Raw genomic sequence first — 19,640 nt, 5'->3', positions numbered from 1 at the left:
ACATGGAACAACAGACTGGTTCTAAATAGGAGAAGGAATATGTCAAGGCTGTATATTGTCACCCTGTTTATTGAACTTATATGCAGAGTACATCATGAGAAACACTGGGCTGGAAGAAGCACAAGCTGGAATCAAGATTGCCGGGAGAAATATCAATAACCTCAGATATGCAGATGACACCACCCTTATGGCAGAAAGTGAAGAGGAGCTAAAAAGCCTCTTGATGAAAGTGAAAGTGGGGAGTGAAAAAGTTGGCTTAAAGCTCAACATTCAGAAAACGAAGATCACGGCATCTGGTCCCACCACTTCATGGGAAATAGATGGGGAAACAGTGGAAACAGTGTCAGACTTTATTTCTGGGGGGGCTCCAAAATCACTGCAGATGGTGACTGCAGCCATGAAATTAAAAGACGCTTACTCCTTGGAAGGAAAGTTATGACCAACCTAGATAGCATATTCAAAAGCAGAGGCATTACTTTGCCAACAAAGGTCCATCTAGTCAAGGCTATGGTTTTTCCTGTGGTCATGTATGGTTGTGAGAGTTGGACTGTGAAAAAAGTTGAGTGCCAAAGAATTGATGCTTTTGAACTGTGGTATTGGAGAAGACTCTTGAGAGTCCCTTGGACTGCAAGGAGATCAGCCCTGGAATTTCTTTGGAAGGAATGATGCTGAAGCTGAAACTCCAGTACTTTGGCCACCTCATGTGAAGAGTTGACTCATTGGAAAATACTCTGATGCTGGGAGGGATTGGGGGCAGGAGGAGAAGGGGATGACAAAGGATGAGATGGCTGGATGGCATCACTGACTCGATGGGCGTGAGTCTGGGTGACCTCCGGGAGTTGGTGATGGACAGGGAGGCCTGGCATGCTGCGATTCATGGGGTCGCAAAGAGTCGGATACGACTGAGCGACTGAACTGAACTGAACTGAACTTAGTACCCATCTGCAGTACTTATTCTATAGCTATCTTCTGGATGAATGAATAATCCTTGCTCACTGGCTACTGTTTACTGTTGGAAGGTTTCAAGCATGCCCTGTTACTTCTCCTAAACTTAGTTATATGCTACCCTTTTACCAGGTGTTAGTTTTCTGGGTCTTCCATAACAAAATACCACAGATGGGGTGGCTTAAAGAACATAAATTTATTTTCCCACAGTTCTCTGGAGGCTAGAAGCCTGAGATCAAGAAGATAGTAGAGTTGGGATTACCTGAGGTCCTTCCATGGTTTGCAGCTAGCTGTGTCCTCATATGGTTGTACCTAGGTCTCCATGTTTTCTGTGGTTTATTCTCTTCTTATAAGGACATCAGCCATACTGGACTAGATGTTCCCCCCAACCCTTGCATATGACCCCACTTTATCTTAATTACCTCTATGGGAGCCTTATCTCCAGATACAGTCATATTCTAAGATACTGGGATTTAGGGCTTCAACATATGAATTGGGAGGAGGGGACACAATTCAGCCATGAAACAGAGTGGGAGTAGAGAGAAGCTGAAAATGACACTTCCTTTATTAATTTTCCCTTATATGTAGTAGAGTAGAAATTCTACCTCTCTCTGAAAATATGGGAATTGGGGAACTGGTATATTTTCTCTCTAGATACATCTCCCACAAATGAGTGAAATGCAGAAGATGTTAGGATATAAAGTTCCTTTTTAATGTTAGCATGTCCAGTAAATGCTCCTTTCAACATGCTTGCAAACTACCTCTAAAAAAAGCTTCAACCTAATAATGCTTTGTGTCTGTAATGGCCCACAGAAGTCTCTGTATATATATAGATATAATTGTTATAGTAAGATAAAAATGTCTTTTAGGCTGTGTGTTCCCTGAGAAATGTCCTACATATCATTCACAAAGCATTGATAGTTTCTTTATTTTATAATCTCAATATTAGTTTGAGTAAAAGTTTGACCTCCTGATCTGATCTCTAGCCCAGAACTATTACCTGAGCAAGAAGTAGATTTCAATCAGATTTATTTGTTTTACTGATTTGTTTCACGTAATTAAAACATAAATTAGTATCTTGATGTATATCGCTCCCATACCAAAAACTTAAAATACATGATATTGACTTCTATCGTTAGACAGCAGAAAACAAGGAAAAGCAGAAGGGAAAGATATTGGAGACCTAGGTTATGCAGTAGCTAAATATTTGGTAAGACTATTGGCTACAACAACCTGGGAGGCAGATATACTGAGTTTGCTAATCTAGAAAAAGTTGTTAGAAAGAGCTAGAATCTTAGTGTGTTGCTCTTTGTTGCATTTGGCATGGCATTACAAGGATGAAATGAGCTCAGGAAAGAATTGGCTGATTGGTGAATATAAATGGCCTCCTAGGAATGTAAAGGCTAACTGCTTCTGTAACTCTAAAATGTAGGTGAAAGACTTAGACTGTCAAAGTCCTAATAATGCTTCTCAATTAAAGGAAAAAAAAAACTTACTATAGCAAATATAAAATTAAGGGTGTTGGGAATCCTATTTCTGGCATGACAGTGTGAGTAGCTTCTCAGATATTTTCCTCAGTAAAGCTGCTGCTAAGTCACTTCAGTCGTGTCCGACTCTGTGCGACCCCATAGACGGCAGCCCACCAGGCTCCCCTGTCTCTGGGATTCTCCAGGCAAGAACACTGGAGCGGGTTGCCATTTCCTTCTCCAATGCATGAAAGTGAAAAGTGAAAGTGAAGTCATTCAGTTGTGTCCAACTAACCCTAACCCCATGGACTACAGCCCACCAGGCTCCTCCATCCATGGGATTCTCCAGGCAAAAGTACTGTAAAGCTAGTGAAAATGAAAATAATAAGATTAAGTTCTCTGAAAATGACTCTAGGGGACATATAGCAAATGAAGACACATTTATTCAAGACAATCTATTAAAATTGTTCAGAATTCTAAGATTGTGTGGTATTTGAACCAAGATCTGCAGACTCCCTCTGCCTCTAATCTCAAAGAGATACACACTTCATCTGATATTACTACAGCCAAGAGTACAGGGCTACATTTACTTTCCTATTTCCAGTTGGAGGGCTATCTTCCTGGGAGAGACAGGTCAGCGGCATTTCTTAACATGATCCAGCTACATCTTGTTGAAGTTGAGTTCTGGGCAAGCATGGCTAAATGGATCCCCTTCACCTTTCCAGCTTCCACTCATGGGATGGAGGCTCTACCTTGGGTGGTGTACCACTGAGAGCCTGAGCCCTGATCGACTTGCTCTGGCTCATGGGGTAGGAGTTTCCACACTGAAAGAGGCAAATTAAGGAGATTTAGAGCTGCTGCATTCCACTCCCATCTTCTACTGGGTGCAAAACTCCTAAAGTAGAGATGTTTAGAGAGAACATGTCTTTGTCCTCCCCGCCCCACTGTATGGCTCAGAGGTTTATCTGGGGGTGGCGTGGAAGGAGAAGCAAGCCTTGGAACTGATATCTCTAAATTTCCCCCAGAGCAATTGCCTTTATTTGCAGTAGAGTCCAAGGAGTCCAAATCTAAGGGCACTTTAAAAAAGAGTGGAAGTTGTCGTAAAAGGTGTTTGATAGATTCATTGCAGATGTAGGCTAAATTGTAGGCTGGCTAGTTTGCTGGGGAGAAGTGGAGAAAGAGACAACTGGGAAGAGCCCCCCTAGTGTCAGAACAAATCTCAACACTGACCTAAGAACAGTCTCTTCAAAGAGCCTGACTTGATTGTCTTAGAGTATGAAGCAACTGATGCCCCAGAGCATTGTTGGAAACAATAGAACAATCAGTCAGCAATTAGTGGAGCTTAACAGTTTGGTCAGGAAAACATAGTCAAAATAGCTCTTGGAAAACCACTCTCATCCCCAGGCATCCTAGAGGCAGACGCAAACTCTGCCCCTTTAGCAGCAACAGAAGCTTCCTGCTCTGGGGGAATGGGAACAGATAGACTTTACTAAAATAATCCAGCCAGTCACTAAATATCCAAGTAAATAAATAACAGAAACAAGACCAAGAAGATAAGAGCCAAATGCTTAAATTTGCTATAATATATGATCTAAAATGTCTAGTTTCCAACAAAATGTTGAGACATACAGGTATTCAAGAAAATATAACTTTTATGCCAGAAACAAACAAGCAATAAAAACTATTGTGATAAAAACGAGATGGTGGACTTAAACTGTCAAAGGCTTCAAAATATCTATTACAAATATATTCAAAGAATTAAAGAAAAACATGATTAAAAATTAAAAGATAGTATAATGATAATGATGCATCAAATATAGAATATCTGAAAGAGAAATTATAAAAATAACTAAATGGAAATTTGCAATAAAATTTTTTAATAATTGAAAATTTAAAAATTACTAGAAGGGCTTGATAGTAGGTTTGAAACTAGAAGAAAACCTCACAAGCTTTTATATTGATAGAGATTATGCAATCTGAAAAACAGAGAAAAAGAATGAAGGAAAATAAACAGTACCTAAGAAAAATGTAGAATATTATTGGCACAGCAACACATACCTAGTGGAACTACCAGAAGGAGAAGAGAGAGAGAATAGCAGAGTAAATATTTGAAGAAATATTGGCTAAAAATTTCCAGTATTTATTGACAAACATTGGTTTACACATCTAGGAAGCTCCATGAATCCCAAATTAGATAAACACAAAGAAATCTACAAATAGACATATCACAGTAAAAATTCTGAAATGCAAAGATAAAGAGAACATTTTGAAAGCTACAAGAGAAAAATGACTTATTTACAAGGAAACTCCAATAAGATTTACAGCTGAATTCTCATCAGGAACAATGGAGGCTGGAAAGTAATGGAATAACATATTCTATTCTTTCTCAAAATCAAGAGCTCAAAATAAAAACCTGTCAGCCTGGAATCCTATATCTAGCAAACCTATCTTTCAGAAATAAAGGCAAAATAAAGACATTCCTAGATAAAAAGAAACAGTATTTAGCAGACCTGACTTGCAAGAAATACTAAACAGATTTCTTCAGACTGAAAGCAAGTGACCTCAGACAGAAGTTCAAATCTAAACAACAGTACAAATATATATTTATTCTCATTTGTTTTCTTGACTGACTTTAAAAATTATATAAAGCCATATGCACGTAAAGTGTTACTGGGTCTATAACATATAGAAATGTGATATATTTGTCCATACAGCACAAGGAGGTGGGTGGGGGCAAAGCTGTACTGGGTTACGGAAATGATTCCAGATGGTAACTTAAACTCACAGGAACAAATGAAGAGAACTAGAAATGATAAACAAGAAGGTTAAAACAGCAAAAGCTATTAATATATACTTGCTCTTCTTCCTCCATTTATCTTCTTTAAAATATATAAAATTATATAAAATATAATGTATAATTGGGCTTACAAAATTTATAAATGTAATATATGTATCAGAATAATACCCCCAGAAAGAGAATATAGCTATATAGGAGTAACATTTCCATATCTCATGGAAATTAAGTTAGTATAAATCTGTAGCTGCTTCCGATAAGTTAAGAGGTATATTGCAAGCCATAAAGCAATACTTAAAGAAATAACAGAAAAAAATAATTTAAAAAGTAGTTAAAAAAATTAAAGTGACACCAAAAGAATAGGCAACAACAAAACAAATAGATAACTTTAGACTTCATCAAAATGAACTTTCCAGAAAGTGAAGACAAAATACAGAGTAGGGGAAAAAATTGCAAATCATATATGATAGGAATTTGTATCTAGAAAAATAAACTGGTTCAAAATTGGGAAAGGAGTATGACAAGGCTGAATATTGTCATCCTGCTTATTTAACTTACACTCTGTGTACATAATGTGAAATGCTGGGCTGGATGAATCAAAAACTAGAATCAAGATTGCTGGGAGAAATATCAACAATGTCAGATATGCAGATGATACCACTCTAATGGCAAAAAGTGAAGAGGAACTAAAGAGCCTCTTGATGAGGATGAAAGAGGAAAGTGAAAAAGCTGGCTTAACAGTCAACATTCAAAAAACTAAGATCATGGCATTTAGTCCTATCACTTCATGACAAATGGAAAGGAAAAAGCAGAAACAGTGACAGTTTTATTTCTTGGGCTCCAAAATCACTGTGGATGGTGACTGCAGCCATAAAATTAAAAGATGTTTTCTCCTTGGAAGAAAGCTATGACAAACCTAGACAGAGTATTAAAAAGCAGAGACGTCACTTTGCTGACAAAGGTCCATATAGTCAAAGCTATGGTTTTCTTGGTAGTTCACATGCAGATGTGAGGGTTGGACCATAAAGAAGGCTGAGCACCGAAGAACTGATGCTTTCAAATTGTGGTTCTGGAGAAGACTCTTGAGAGTCCTTTGCACAGCAAGGAGATCAAACTAGTCAATCCTAAAGGAAATCAACTCTGAATATTCATTGAAAGGAATGATGCTGAAGCTGAAGCTCCAATACTTTGGCCACCTGATGCGAAGAATTGACTCATTGGAAAAGACCCTGATGCTGGGAAAGATTAAAAGCAAAAGGTGCAAGAGGATGAAATGGTTAGATAGCATTACCAACTCAATGAACATGAATTTGAGCAAACTCTGGGAGACGGTGAAGGACAGGGGAACCAGGCGTGTTGCAGTCCATGGGTTCCAAAGAGTTGGACATGACTTAGAGACTGAACAGCAACAACAATCTGGAATATATAAGACTCTTACAACTCGATAAGAAAAAGACCTCAACTGAAAAATTGTCAAAGGAGCCAAATAGACATTCTCCAAAGAAATATGCAAATAGCCAATAAACATACAAAAATGCTTGGTATCTTAAGTCATCAGAGAAACAAATCAAAACCATAATGAACTACCACTTCACACTTGCTAGAATGGCTATAATCAAAAAGCCAGATAATAATTGTTGGTGAAGATGTGCAGAAATTGGAATGCTCATGCACTCTTCATGGCAATATAAATTGGTACAGCTACTTTGGAAAACTGTCTGGAAGTTCCTTAAATAGTTAAATATAGAGTTACATATTACCCAATATTTCCAATTACAAGAAGTGGAAGCATATGTCCACAGAAAAAGGTGTACATTAATATTTATGGTACCATTATTTATAATAGCCAAAAGGTAGAAACAGTTAAAATATTTAACAGCTGCTGGATGGATAAACACATATGATATAACTCTGCTGTGGAATATTATTCAACCATAAAAATGAATCTATAAAGTACTGATACATGCTTCCAAGTAGCCTTGAAAAATATTATACTAGGTGAGAGACATCAATCACAAAGACTGCATATACTCTCATTTTTATGAAATATGCAGAATAGGCTAATCTATAGAGACAGAAAGTAGTAATTCACTTGGAGCCAGAGGGATGGAGGAGTTAGTAATGGTACCTAAAGAGAATGAGGTTTCTTTGTGAGGTGATGGAAATGTTCTAAAGTTGTGATGAGGTTGCACATATTTGTAAATACACTAAAAACCAATCAATTGTTTACTTTAAATGGATGAATAGAATGGCATTTGAGTTATACCTCAAATATATATCTTAAAATCATTAAGTGGGTTGCCTTCCATTTAAGCTTGTTGCTTTGTTTTAGATGATCCAAACTCATTGCCATTACATTGAGAGAAAAGCATGAAATGTAGAAAGCAAAATGAGTTAAGAAACAGACAAAAAATTAAATAAACAAAATCATAAAGAAGCCCAAGCCATAAATTGGAAAGAAAATTTAAGTTATTATTACTGACTCAGGGAACTGACTGGAACCAAAGAGATTAGAAGGCAACAAGATTTTAAGGGGACTGTATTGCTAATGAAACAAAAAGTCTGGCCTTGCAAAACTCTGTGATTATAAAACAACCCTCAGTTTCCAAAACTTAGATTAGCCTGAAGTGGAGAGTAGCGGTGTTGACCTCTGAGTGTCTTTTTCAGTGCTCACTTCGGATACAGTCATGACTCTGCAGCTACAGTCATGGAGAACAATGGGCAGAGTAGCTTCTCCTAGAGAGTTGTGAATTGTGACTTTACCAAGCCTACCCAGCAAGGTTTCATCATTGCTATGGATCTGTGATTACTCTCTGCTCTTTTCCTCTCTTCATAACTGGAGTCTTTATTGGAGTTATTTCTACTCTGCCATTGATGCAGAGGTGTATATGGGGGTGAAGAAGGATGTGTCTTCTTGGTTCATAGCTCACAGAACCACAAGAAACCACTTCAAGTTTGAATAGAGAGAAATGCAATAATGCAGTGGCTCCTGGGCTTTACATGGATTATCTTTTTCCAGGATATTACTAAATGTGTTATATGTGTAGGAAGAAGGATGAACGTGTCTAACTCTTAGAGACCCCATGGACTGCAGCCCACCAGGCTCCTCCGTCCATGGGAGTTTCCAGGCAAGAGTACTGGAGTGGGGTGCCATTGCCTTCTCCGGAACATGTCTATAGTGACCAGAAAGGCAGACAATGACAGAAATTGCTAGCTGTTCAAAAAAAAAAAAATACTCCATAGGTTTTTATTCTTCATAATCACACAACTATAACATTTTCCAGCATCTTATGTTTAATTATGATCATGTGATATGTGATAAGGTATAACCAATAGAATGTGGGTAGAAGAGAATGTGAATCCTATTCAGACCTTACCCATTAAAAATCACTGCAAGCTCTTTTCCATTTTTTTGCCCCTTACCTACTAGCTAGAAGGAGGATGACCCTCATGGTGACCTTAGTAGCTGTATATAAAACATGGTAGAGCCCCCATCAGCCTATGCCCTTGAGTGACTACATGAGCAGGGCCCTATCAGTGTTTTTCTACTCAGTGAAAATCTCTCAATCATGTCCAATTCTTTGTGATCCCATGCACTACACAGTCCATGGAATTTTCCAGGCCAGAATGCTGGAGTGGGTAGCCTTTCCCTTCTCCAGGGGATCTTCCAACCCAGGGATCAAACCCAGGTCTCCTGCATTGCAGGCAGATTCTTTACCAGCTGAGCCACAAGGAAAGCCCTTTGTACTTAGTACCATTACTTAAATAACAAAATTTTCCTTGAATTTGTATCATTACACAATTTGTCTTTTTTTTTTTTTTTTTAAAGCAATTACCCTCCACTGACTAATATGTCTCATCATTGAATGCATTTTCTGTACCTGCTGAGTTCAATGAATTGTGCTCACTGGATATTCCTGGTTTTTTTTTTTTTTTTTGTTTGTTTTTAAATTGAGTCATGTATACTCTAAGTTGTGGTTTCAATGACTACTTAGACTTCTTACATTCTATTCAAGGTAAGTTTTCCCCTCATGTTTTCTTTCTCTCCTTGTATTTGATCTTATTGGTAGTTTTATTTCTGTAAATTTTAGTCATGCATGGTATATCTGCAACATGGTTTTAAATAAAATGGGAAACATGAGGAATCTGCTCTGAAGTTAAATCAGAGGGAATGTAGGTCGGGTAAATATGTACTATGGCTATTCTATATGTCTTTCCCTACTCCATGTATTTAGAAACATAAGCGTTTTTTTTTTTTTTTTTTTTTAAATAAATCTACATTAGGGGTTGCCTTTGTTTTTTGTGCTCTGAAAAGAATGAAATTCATTTAAATCTGTAGTAGTCAAGCTGAATTTTTAGAACTTCTTAAAACTAATTTGGAGTACCATCCATAAAAGTTGATTATTAACTACAGAACCAATGGCAGTAATGCCCAGCATTTTGGACTGAGCATGATCATGTAGCCTATTCATGGCTTTAATTTTGTTCATGTATCACTGTGGTAGTAGTGATTTTTTTCATTCTTTTCGCCTTACATGTTGAGGAGATTTTCTAGAAAGTAGCATATTAAAAAAAACCCCGAAGTGTTACTCATTTAAATAATTTATTTTTCAATCAGGGACATCAGTTTGATGATTAATACACTGCATTCATTTTCTCCTTTTAAGAAACCTGGAACAAACAGGCTTGCACGGTGTATATATAATTTGTTTAGGTGTTGAAATCTGAGCCTACATTTGTAAGAGAAAATTTCAAATGAGCCATAATTAATGTGTCACTTTAGGAGGAGCAGTGGGATGAGGGGGTGGAAGTAAATGGATCTACCTGATGTTCTTGAAGTGTATGTGTGGAAAGGAGAAATTAGTTAATGCACAAAGAAAAGACCAGATTTGCAAACTAATTTCTTTGAGTTCACGCCAAAGTAAATAGGTATATCTGTGGATATCTCCTCCTGGAGGTGTGGAAAGTGTAGGTTAAGTGTGATGGACTGCAGCCCATTTCATGAGAGGAAGTTTGGAATGCATTAATCTGGAAGGCCAGTCTTATTTCTCTCAGTTCCACTGTCATTTACTGGGTGAAATATAAAAAGGTATTTAGCAATTTCAGTTCTCAATTTCTCTCTTAAATCTGGAGAACCAACAGCAGTCCCTTTCTACCTTGCCTGTTAGTATGAAGTGATATATGGAAAGTAGAAATACTGTACAAACACGTATCACACTCAATACTTTTACCTGTTTCAGATATTTTGACACCAGTATCACTGTCATAGAAATTTAGTGTTTCAATATGAGTAAAAAGGCTCTTGGGGGAGTATCCTTTCAAAGTGATTGTCAAGTATTTCAGTGAAATTTGGTGAATTTAGTTCTTTCCATATACACAGATCAGGAAGGGCTTCCATTCTGTCACTGTGATGAAACTTGTCTGGTTGACTCCAAAGAGAAAGCACTACTTTTTGGACTTCTGGTTGATTTCAGGACCATCAGTAAAGGATCACGAAGAGCCTTCTTTCTTTCTCACGCTTGGCTCTGAGAATTTCCCTCATACATTTCTTTTTACTGAATACACTTTGGCTGAATAATAATCCAAAAAGAAAAAAAAAGATGAGCCCTTTGAGGAATACTATTTGATACTGTCTGGCAAATGATACATCTTCTAGCTAATCCCATAATCTAATTGCCATGGCTTTTCAGATAATGTGAGAGCTTTGAGGTGAAAAAGATTGGACCTGAAAATCAGGAGGCTTACCATTCTTGGTGATTACCTCCTTATGGAGGGTTGTGCCCAATAGAGGCACCCTTTTAAAGAGGGACATTGAAGAACAGTGGGCCTAAGGAAAAGAAAACAGGTAGTGAGAGGACTTGGCAACATATCCTTCCAAGGACTGCACTACAGTTGAGGATGTTCAGTGTGAAATTAGATGCTTTACAAAAGCCATAATAGTACAATGCGAGTGTAATGTACTGGAGAAGAAAATCAGAAGACGACAACAAAAAAAGGTGAAGACAAGACAGAACAAGAGGATATAATGTGTAGAAGTGAAATTTGGTTGAAGATAATTGAAATAAACTTTCTAATATCTGGCATTGCTAAATTGTGGTACTGAGGTCCAGATCACTGAAATTATTCCAGATGATATTGTTGTTGTTGTTTAGTCACTAAGTTGTGCCTGACTCTTGCTATCCATGCACTGTGAGCCTCCAGGCAATGATGTCTATGGGGTTTTTCAGGCAAGAATACTGGAGTGGTTCGCCATTTCCTTCTCCACTGGATAACTTTAGTAGTTCACTTATTAAATGTTCAAAAATACTGGGAAGCAAGTTTAATTACTTGAGTTATTTGAGTAAAACTTAGAGGGCAGACTCAGGAATTAGAGGAACTGGAATTCCATTCTGGGACCCATCATCTTTGATATTAAATATTATTACTATATGACTTGCAATCTGAAGAATTGTGTATGATGTTATTGTAATAAAAATATAGCAATAAATTTTTCCTGTAGAAGAACATCTTAATAAAGGTAATACTTTGATATTTTTCAGTAGTTAGAAATGTTACAAAAGTGGTTATTAATAAATCATTATAGATTGCATCTTATTTATAAGATTGTCATTAATATTATGCTACATAAATGCTAGGGATGAACATAAAAGAGACTATCTGGGGGAAAATCAATTCACTTTTCTTCCTTTCAACAACATGTCAGAAATTTGTGTGTATGTAGAGACTTCCTTTACTCTACACTCTGGTTTTACTCTCTAGGAAACTCTGTTTTATGACAGTGGAATATTATGAATTAATTACGTTGTCAGTTACCTGTTCAACATTAACAAGTCACTGAAAGTTTGAGAAAGAAATTAAATGGACACAGAATTTTGTTGTCATTGGTGTTGTAAAGGTTTAAAATCCCAACTTGTCAAAAATTGGAACAAGTAGCTTGAGAGTTTAGGCTAAAAAACCCAAAAAGTTATCCAGGAGAAATCCATAATATCCTTAAGCGTCTAATGAATTTAATACCATTCAGTTTGTAGTCACCTCAACAGGTTTAATTTTTTAGGAGTTTGCAATTTGTGATATAGGAGTTGCAATTTCTGTGAGCTCATTGAAAAATCTTTCTATGTTCTGATTTATTCCCTTTTCCTTTCATAAATTTCAGTGTTACAAAACTGTTAGCCATAAAAAGGCATTTATAGTTTGATATAATTTCCTTCTTTTTCTTTTATTTTCTTTAAAAATGCAGTTTTAAAATAATAAAATACTTCCTTCTGTAAATCTTCAATCTTTTTTCCTAAGGGAAGATTAATTTGTAAATATGATAATGGATTTGTAGGATATTAAACTTTCCCAAGAAAAATTGCATTAACTTTATATGAATGAACACATCTAGCTTATTCAATTATAAACTAATGGCTGAAAATCCCAAAACTGTTTCCTACTATGTGTCTTGTAACTGAAATGACTGCAGGCACAGCCACAAACATGGCATTTCACAGCAAATTTATCGGATGAACAAATTCTTTTAGTCCTTTTATTGAGTTTTCCTCATTTAGCTGTATTTGGATTCTAGCTAATAAAATGCAATTTTTCTTACAAAAAGGTGAAAAAGTAAACACAAGCTCAAAATAATAGAAGCACTTTCTAAACAGAAAGTAGATTGAAAAGAACAAATGCTTAGTTTAAACGTGATATTAGTAGCAAGGAGTCGGTGATGGAGATACTTCCACATTGTCAGTGGGTGACTTCTTGGGTTAGGCAATGAGCTAAGGACTCAGTGGTTCACCTATGCAGCTATTATGGATTGACTCTGATATTTTTAATATTATTATTTTTTAATTAAATCTTTACATTTTAATTTAAAATCTACCCAACCCTCTGGGACCCCCTAGTGAAGCTTTGTGAAAGTGAAATCACTCAGTCCTGTCTGACTCTTTGAGACCCTATGGCCTATAGCCTGCCAGGCTCCTCCATCCATGAAATTCCCCAGGCAAGAATACTGGAATGGGTTGCCATTCCCTTCTCCAGGGGATCTTCCTGACCCAGGGATCGAACCCATGTCTCCTTCCTTGCAGGCAGATTCTTTACCATCTGAGTTACCAGGGAAGTCTCTATAAAGGTATCAGTTCAGTTCAGTCCCTCAGTTGTGTCCGACTCTTTGCGACCCCATGAATTGCACCACGCCAGGCCTCCCTGTCCATCACCAACTCCCGGAGTTTACTTAAACTCATATCCATCCAGTCGGTGATGCCATCCAGCCATCTCATCCTCTGTCGTCCCCTTCTCCTCCTGCCCCCCATCTCTCCCAGCATCAGAGTCTTTTCCAATGAGTCAACTCTTTGCATGAGGTGGCCAAAGTACTGGAGTTTCAGCTTTAGCATCATTCCTTCCAAAGAAATCCCAGGGCTGATCTCCTTCAGAATGGACTGGTTGGATCTCCTTGCAGTCCAAGGGACTCTCAAGAGTCTTCTCCAACACCACAGTTCAAAAGCATCAGTTCTTCGGCTCTCAGCTTTCTTCACAGAAAGGTATATATATGAAGGTATCAGTTTAGTCTCTCAGTCGTGTCTGACTCTTTGCGACCCCATGAATCACAGCACGCCAGGCCTCCCTGTCCATCACCAACTCCCAGAGTTCACTCAGACTCACTTCCATCGAGTCAGTGATGCCATCCAGCCATCTCATCCTCTGTCGTCCCCTTCTCCTCCTGCCCACAATCCCTCCCAGCATCAGAGTCTTTTCCAATGAGTCAACTCTTCACATGAGGTGGCCAAAGTACTGGAGTTTCAGCTTTAGCATCATTCCTTCCAAAGAAATCTCAGGGCTGATCTCCTTCAGAATGGACTGGTTGGATCTCCTTGCAGTCCAAGGGACTCTCAAGAGTCTTCTCCAACACCACAGTTCAAAAGCATCAGTTCTTTGGCGCTCAGCATTCTTCACAGTCCAACTCTCACATCCATACATGACCATGGGAAAAACCATAGCCTTGACTAGACGGACCTTTGTTGGCAAAGTAATGTCTCTGCTTTTGAATATGCTATCTAACTTGGTCATAACTTTCCTTCCAAGGAGTAAGCGTCTTTTAATTTCATGGCTGCAGTCACCTCTGCAGTGATTTTGGAGCCCCCAAAATAAAGTCTGACACTGTTTCCACTGTTTCCCCAGTATAGTCTATAGCTATTGGGGTACTGAGAAAGGTTTCCATGGAGGTGGCTAGATTGTAGGAGCTTCTGTGACTTCTACTTATTAATTTTTAGTTTTTTTGGAATATAGTTGCTTTATGGGCTTCCCAGGTGGCTCAGTGGTAAAGAATCTGCATGCCAAGGTAGGAGCCACACTCACACAGGTTTGATCCCTGGATTTGAAAGATTCACCTGGAGGAGGAAATGGAAAGCCACTCCAGTATTCTTGCCTGGATAATGCCATGGACAGAGGAACCTGGCAGGCTACAGTCCATAGCGTCACAAAGATTCAGACATGACTGAGTAACTGAGCATGCACACAGAGTTGCTTTATAATGGTGTGTTAGTCTCTGCTGTATGGGAAAGTGAATCAGATATATATATATATATATATATATATATATATACACACATATATATATATATATTCCCTATCTTTTTGGACTTTCTTCCCACTTAGGTCACCACAGGTCACTGAGTAGAGCTCCCTGTACTATACTGTAGGTTCTCATTAGTTATCTATTTTATACATTATTGTGGTTTAGTGGTTCAGTCAGAGAAGGCAATGGCACCCCACTCCAGTACTCTTGCCTGGAAAAGCCCATGGATGGAGGAGCCTGGTAGGCTGCAGTCCATGGGGTCGCTAAGAGTCGGACACGACTGAGCAACTTCACTTTCACTTTTCACTTTCATGCATTGGAGAGGAAATGGCAACCCACTCCAGTGTTCTTGCCTGGAGAATCCCAGGGACGGGGGAGCCTGGTGGGCTGCCGTCTAAGGGGTCGCACAGAGTCAGACACGACTGAAGCGACTTAGCAGCAGCAGTGGTTCAGTTATGTCCAATTCTTTGTGACCCCATGGACTATAACCCTCCAGGCTCCTCTGTTCATGGGATTTTCCAGGCAAGAATACTGGAGTAGGTTGCCATTTCCTTCTCCATGTAATCTTCCTGACCCAGGGACCGAACCCATGCCTTTTGCCTTGCAGACAGTTTCTTTACCACTGAGCCACCAGGGAAGTCCATTTTATACACAGCAGTGTATATATGCCTATCCTAATCTACCAATTAATCCCACCCTCCCCTTTCCCCATATTATGTGTGAGAAATTTAGCTCCTCCTGATCTTGGTTCTTTCTTTATTACTCATTTTCACCAGCTAGAAAATTCATTGCATAAATTACTTCCTGGAGTCAGGCTAAAACACCTTAGTGTTCTGCTAGTATCCTGGGATGACATTCAGAGTGATCATTGACTGTTGTCCCTAGGCAATGCCCTAAATTCTGAGTGAATTTTGTACTGCTTGGGCCTCTCCCTCTGAGGGACTCAGTGAGAGCCAGTTGAATTCATAGGGGAAATAAGCAGGAGAAGGGTCTCTAAATTGAGAATTAACACTAATAGTCCTATAAATAGGCCTAACAAGAAACTTCTTGGAATTCTGATAATTCTCCCCAATAATTAGATACTCTTGTTTTCATAAAGGTTCTCTATTAGCAACTTGAAAAAAATCCTAAATCAAGGGAAGATTATAGTGAAGGGCAATTGTGGTGATTATCTTATTTTCCATTTCCCAGAGGGTATATTAGGAGGGACTTGGATGAGGTGAAGGGATGTAGGATTTGGTTCTCAGTCCCTGCAAGGGTAAGAAAATAGCTATAGAGAATACTTTCTAAGAATGCGGTGTTTCAATTTTGTTAATAAAATTGAGGCCTTTACTTTCTGTACTTTTGTTGACCTTTATTATGTGATTTAGGGAAAGTGATTTAAGTTCTTTCAGCATGTGATTTATTAATTGGGACCAACTGACTGCCTCAATGTATGTCAGTGATATGGACTGAATTTGCCAGATTAAGGTGTTCATTGTAGAACTCCAGTTTAAACTAGTTTAAGCTGGGTGGTAGGTGGGATGTAAGAATTTGATAGTTTGGGTAACTGAAAAGTCCAGGAATGTAGCTAGAATTGGACTTTGCTATATCCCAATGCTCATATCTGGAGAAGGCAATGCAACCCACTCCAGTACTCTTGCCTGGAAAATCCCATGGACGGAGGTACCTGGTGGGCTGCAGTCCATGGGGTCGTGAAGAGTCGGACACGACTAAGGGACTTCACTTTCACTTTTCACTTTCATGCATTAGAGAAGGAAATGGCAACCCACTCCAGTGTTGTTGCCTAGAGAATCTCAGGGATGGGGAGCCTGGTGGGCTGCCGTCTATGGGGTCGCACAGAGTCAGACACAACTGAAGTGACTTAGCAGCAGCAGCAGCAATGCTCATATTGTGCCATTAGGGATTGGTCTGCTTCCATTTCTAAAAAAAAAAGAAAGTTCTGTTTTCGTTTTTTGGGCTTTCTCATTAGGCAGTTTCTACCTGTGGCCACTAGTCAGTCCAGTCACACAGAGTTTCTCTTTCACCATAACCCTAGTAAATGCTAAGTCTCCTTGCCATTGTCTGATGAAGCTCACTTGCCCACCCTTGGAGCTAGATGTGAAGTTCCACCCAATCCACACGACTGAATGCGGGTGAATGGTGATTCTTTAGGGGAATTTGGATGATGGTTCTAGAAACAAGAGATATGTGTGATGAGCAGGTACCATCAAGAAGAGGAGGCAAGGCACAATAAATAACTAGGAAAATAACCCAAGTGTCAAGATCAAAACAGGAATCATTTTGCTACCTCATAAAAAGTATTCTGGGCATTCTTTGTTGGAGCCTTGCTATTCAAAGTTATACAGGGGATTGAAATGTTGTCCTTGTGGGTATAGATGTAGCTGGAAAGAATATTCTTGGTGTATGAGCAGTTTTGCAATATTATCTGTAAGTTTTATTCCTTTCAACTAGGATGCAGTTTCTACAAAAGCAAGCAATGTGTAATAGTCCTTTATTGTACTTCTCTAAGAGCATAGCCCAGCACTAGACATAAAGCAAACACTCAGTATATACTTTTGATGGATTCCTCTCAGCTGTTTGCAATGCTTATCACACTGGAGGATTTCCTAGCGATTTTTCTCAAAAAACCATCCTCTCTGAGAGCTCCATTTGTTTCCCATCTTTTCATATCTTTTGAAGAGTCTGAATATGTCCTTTTAATGTGCCTACAGGTTTCTGTGCTTTCTATCACACCACCAACGCTCTGTCTGGCAGAAGCTGGGACCACGGCTGCTGTCTTTCTTCCATGCCCAAGGGCTGTGCTGTGCAAAGGATTGCTTCATGCTGCTTTCCTGATCCACTTTGCATAACTGCCTGGAAGAAAGTACTTTTATGGATAATCCAAAAGGGGGAAATATATTGAACGTTACTTTGCTATAACATATCATATGGATTAAATCCATTAAAAATACTCTATTACAGTTGAAATTCTACATAGAGCAAGAGTTGCTTGTTCTATGTCTTAAACAATGGTCAACTAGTTTCAGAGCATGTTTGATACATTGTAATTAGAAAACAACCAAATAATTAGAATAGTTCCTTCAAAACAAAGGATTTTAGTGTCCTATAAGAGTTTTTTGATTCAGTATATGGAGAGAGTCTTAGAGAAAATATAGTCCAAGGATAGAAAATAGATTCATCTTGTGTGCCAAATTTGATCAGTTGGTGGTGGTTGCCTGGAGTGCAGTGTTAAGGAAGAATTTATGGCTAAGTCCAGGCTCAGTGGGAAAAAGTGCTGGGATAGAGTTTTTCATTTCTGCCACGGTTAAAAAAAGGGATAGTAGCACCATATGTATGGCATATTTGCTGACTCAATGCAGTCTACCATTTTACAAAATCACTTACTAGACAAATTAATCCAAGTTCACATTCCTAGTTGGTAGCACAGCCTAGTCTTTTTAGTTCAGTCTTTCAGTAGTTGCTCAAAGGCTATTTCCATATGGATTAAATGAGATAGGCCTGTAAAAGCAGTCAGAATAAAATCTGATAGATCATTGAGCCTTAGTAACCATTAGCTAAATGTGACATTTTAGTTAAATTATACATCTCTTTATTAACCAAGGAATCAGCAGCTGTTTATTGACCATATACTATGTGCTAGTAAATACTTGTCACAGTTGACTTCTCAATGTATTTTTCAGCGGTTGATCATTTTTCTACCAGAAGCAAGGAGCTGGTGTCATGATTCATCTCTATCATGTTGTTTTGCTTTTTCATTACCAACCAATCTTATTCCCTCTTTGAAACCTGAAGTCTACTGCCCATGCATAGATGAGGTAGAAGTGCATGTATTTCCACTAATATCATTCTGTGTGTATTGCCCCCTTTCTTAAAAATGCACTACCCTTTGGACTCTATGATCAATCTCATGAAAACAAAATATATTCAAGGGAATCAGCATCATATTAGGGACTTGGATTTTAATAACAGGTGTCTAACGTGTGCATGCGACATGCAAAATATGCTGATGCAAATTGATGATTGCATGTGCAAAAATATGCAGATTAATGTGCAAACAGATGTTCAAATAATTTCCCATTATTGCATGCCATTAGCTCCTTTGAATGCACAACTGCATATTTTGTATACAGATATGTTTGTATTGTTTGTATTTCATGTGTGCAATTTATACATATCTTTTCAAGGATTTGTCTCCATCGTGTCCTTAATTGGGAAGCCTTAACCTTCCAAGCTTTCTCAGTTCCTTGAGACAGTTCTCTGCAGAGAGGGGAAAACACTATACGCCTTACCCTTAGAAAGCCAATGTCACCAGAAGATAAATGCTAATTTTTATCTGTCTCTCTTTGTTAGAAATGTGGTCCTTTCCTATCAATACAGCTTTTGATGTCAGTGTAATAAAATGTAAAATCTGTGCAGATTCTCAAACTGTCAAAACAACAGTATGCACTTAACAAAACTTATCTAGCTTTTCGTAAGTGTTTAATTTTTTTGTTTTGTTGGTTTTTCTTACGTCTCCATTTCTGCAGTCTTATCAGTGCTCGCAGATAACCCCACAAAAATATATTCTTGATTTTGAGGTAAGAGAAAGCTTGGTTTATGATGAACTCTTTTAGAGATTTTTTTTGGACAATTCTTGATATCAAGTTGAGAATTAGAACATAAAATATAGTTGGAAACTCATTTTTATACCAATCATTTTAAATGATTTGCTCCAAGTTGCTGTATTTCATTACTAAGTTGGTTTAGTTCATTTCTAAAACAAGAAGTTTATATATATCATTGGAAAACTAAAATTTAAAAAGCTTGATATAGTTCTCTAATAGTTGTTTCTAACATCACACAATGTATTTCATAATATGCATTTCTAAAATAATATTTC

The 19,640-nt window shown here is 38.1% G+C and overlaps 1 long non-coding RNA gene across 1 annotated transcript in view; it reads left to right on the top strand.

Moving 5' to 3' along the window:
* The window catches only part of LOC129646469 (uncharacterized), a 270,429-nt gene extending 251,142 nt beyond the window's left edge, over window positions 1-19,287 (top strand). The window contains exon 6 of the long non-coding RNA XR_008711965.1: window positions 17,473-19,287. This is a non-coding gene — a long non-coding RNA (uncharacterized LOC129646469). The remainder of the gene's footprint in view (window positions 1-17,472) is intronic.
* The last annotated feature ends 353 nt before the right edge of the window (window positions 19,288-19,640 follow it).

Source organism: Bubalus kerabau, chromosome 3 (genome assembly GCF_029407905.1).
Source record: "Bubalus kerabau isolate K-KA32 ecotype Philippines breed swamp buffalo chromosome 3, PCC_UOA_SB_1v2, whole genome shotgun sequence".
Lineage (NCBI taxonomy): Eukaryota > Metazoa > Chordata > Mammalia > Artiodactyla > Bovidae > Bubalus > Bubalus kerabau.
The sequence above is the reverse complement of the archived record's forward strand: the minus strand, read 5'-3'. Positions and strand labels throughout refer to the sequence as shown.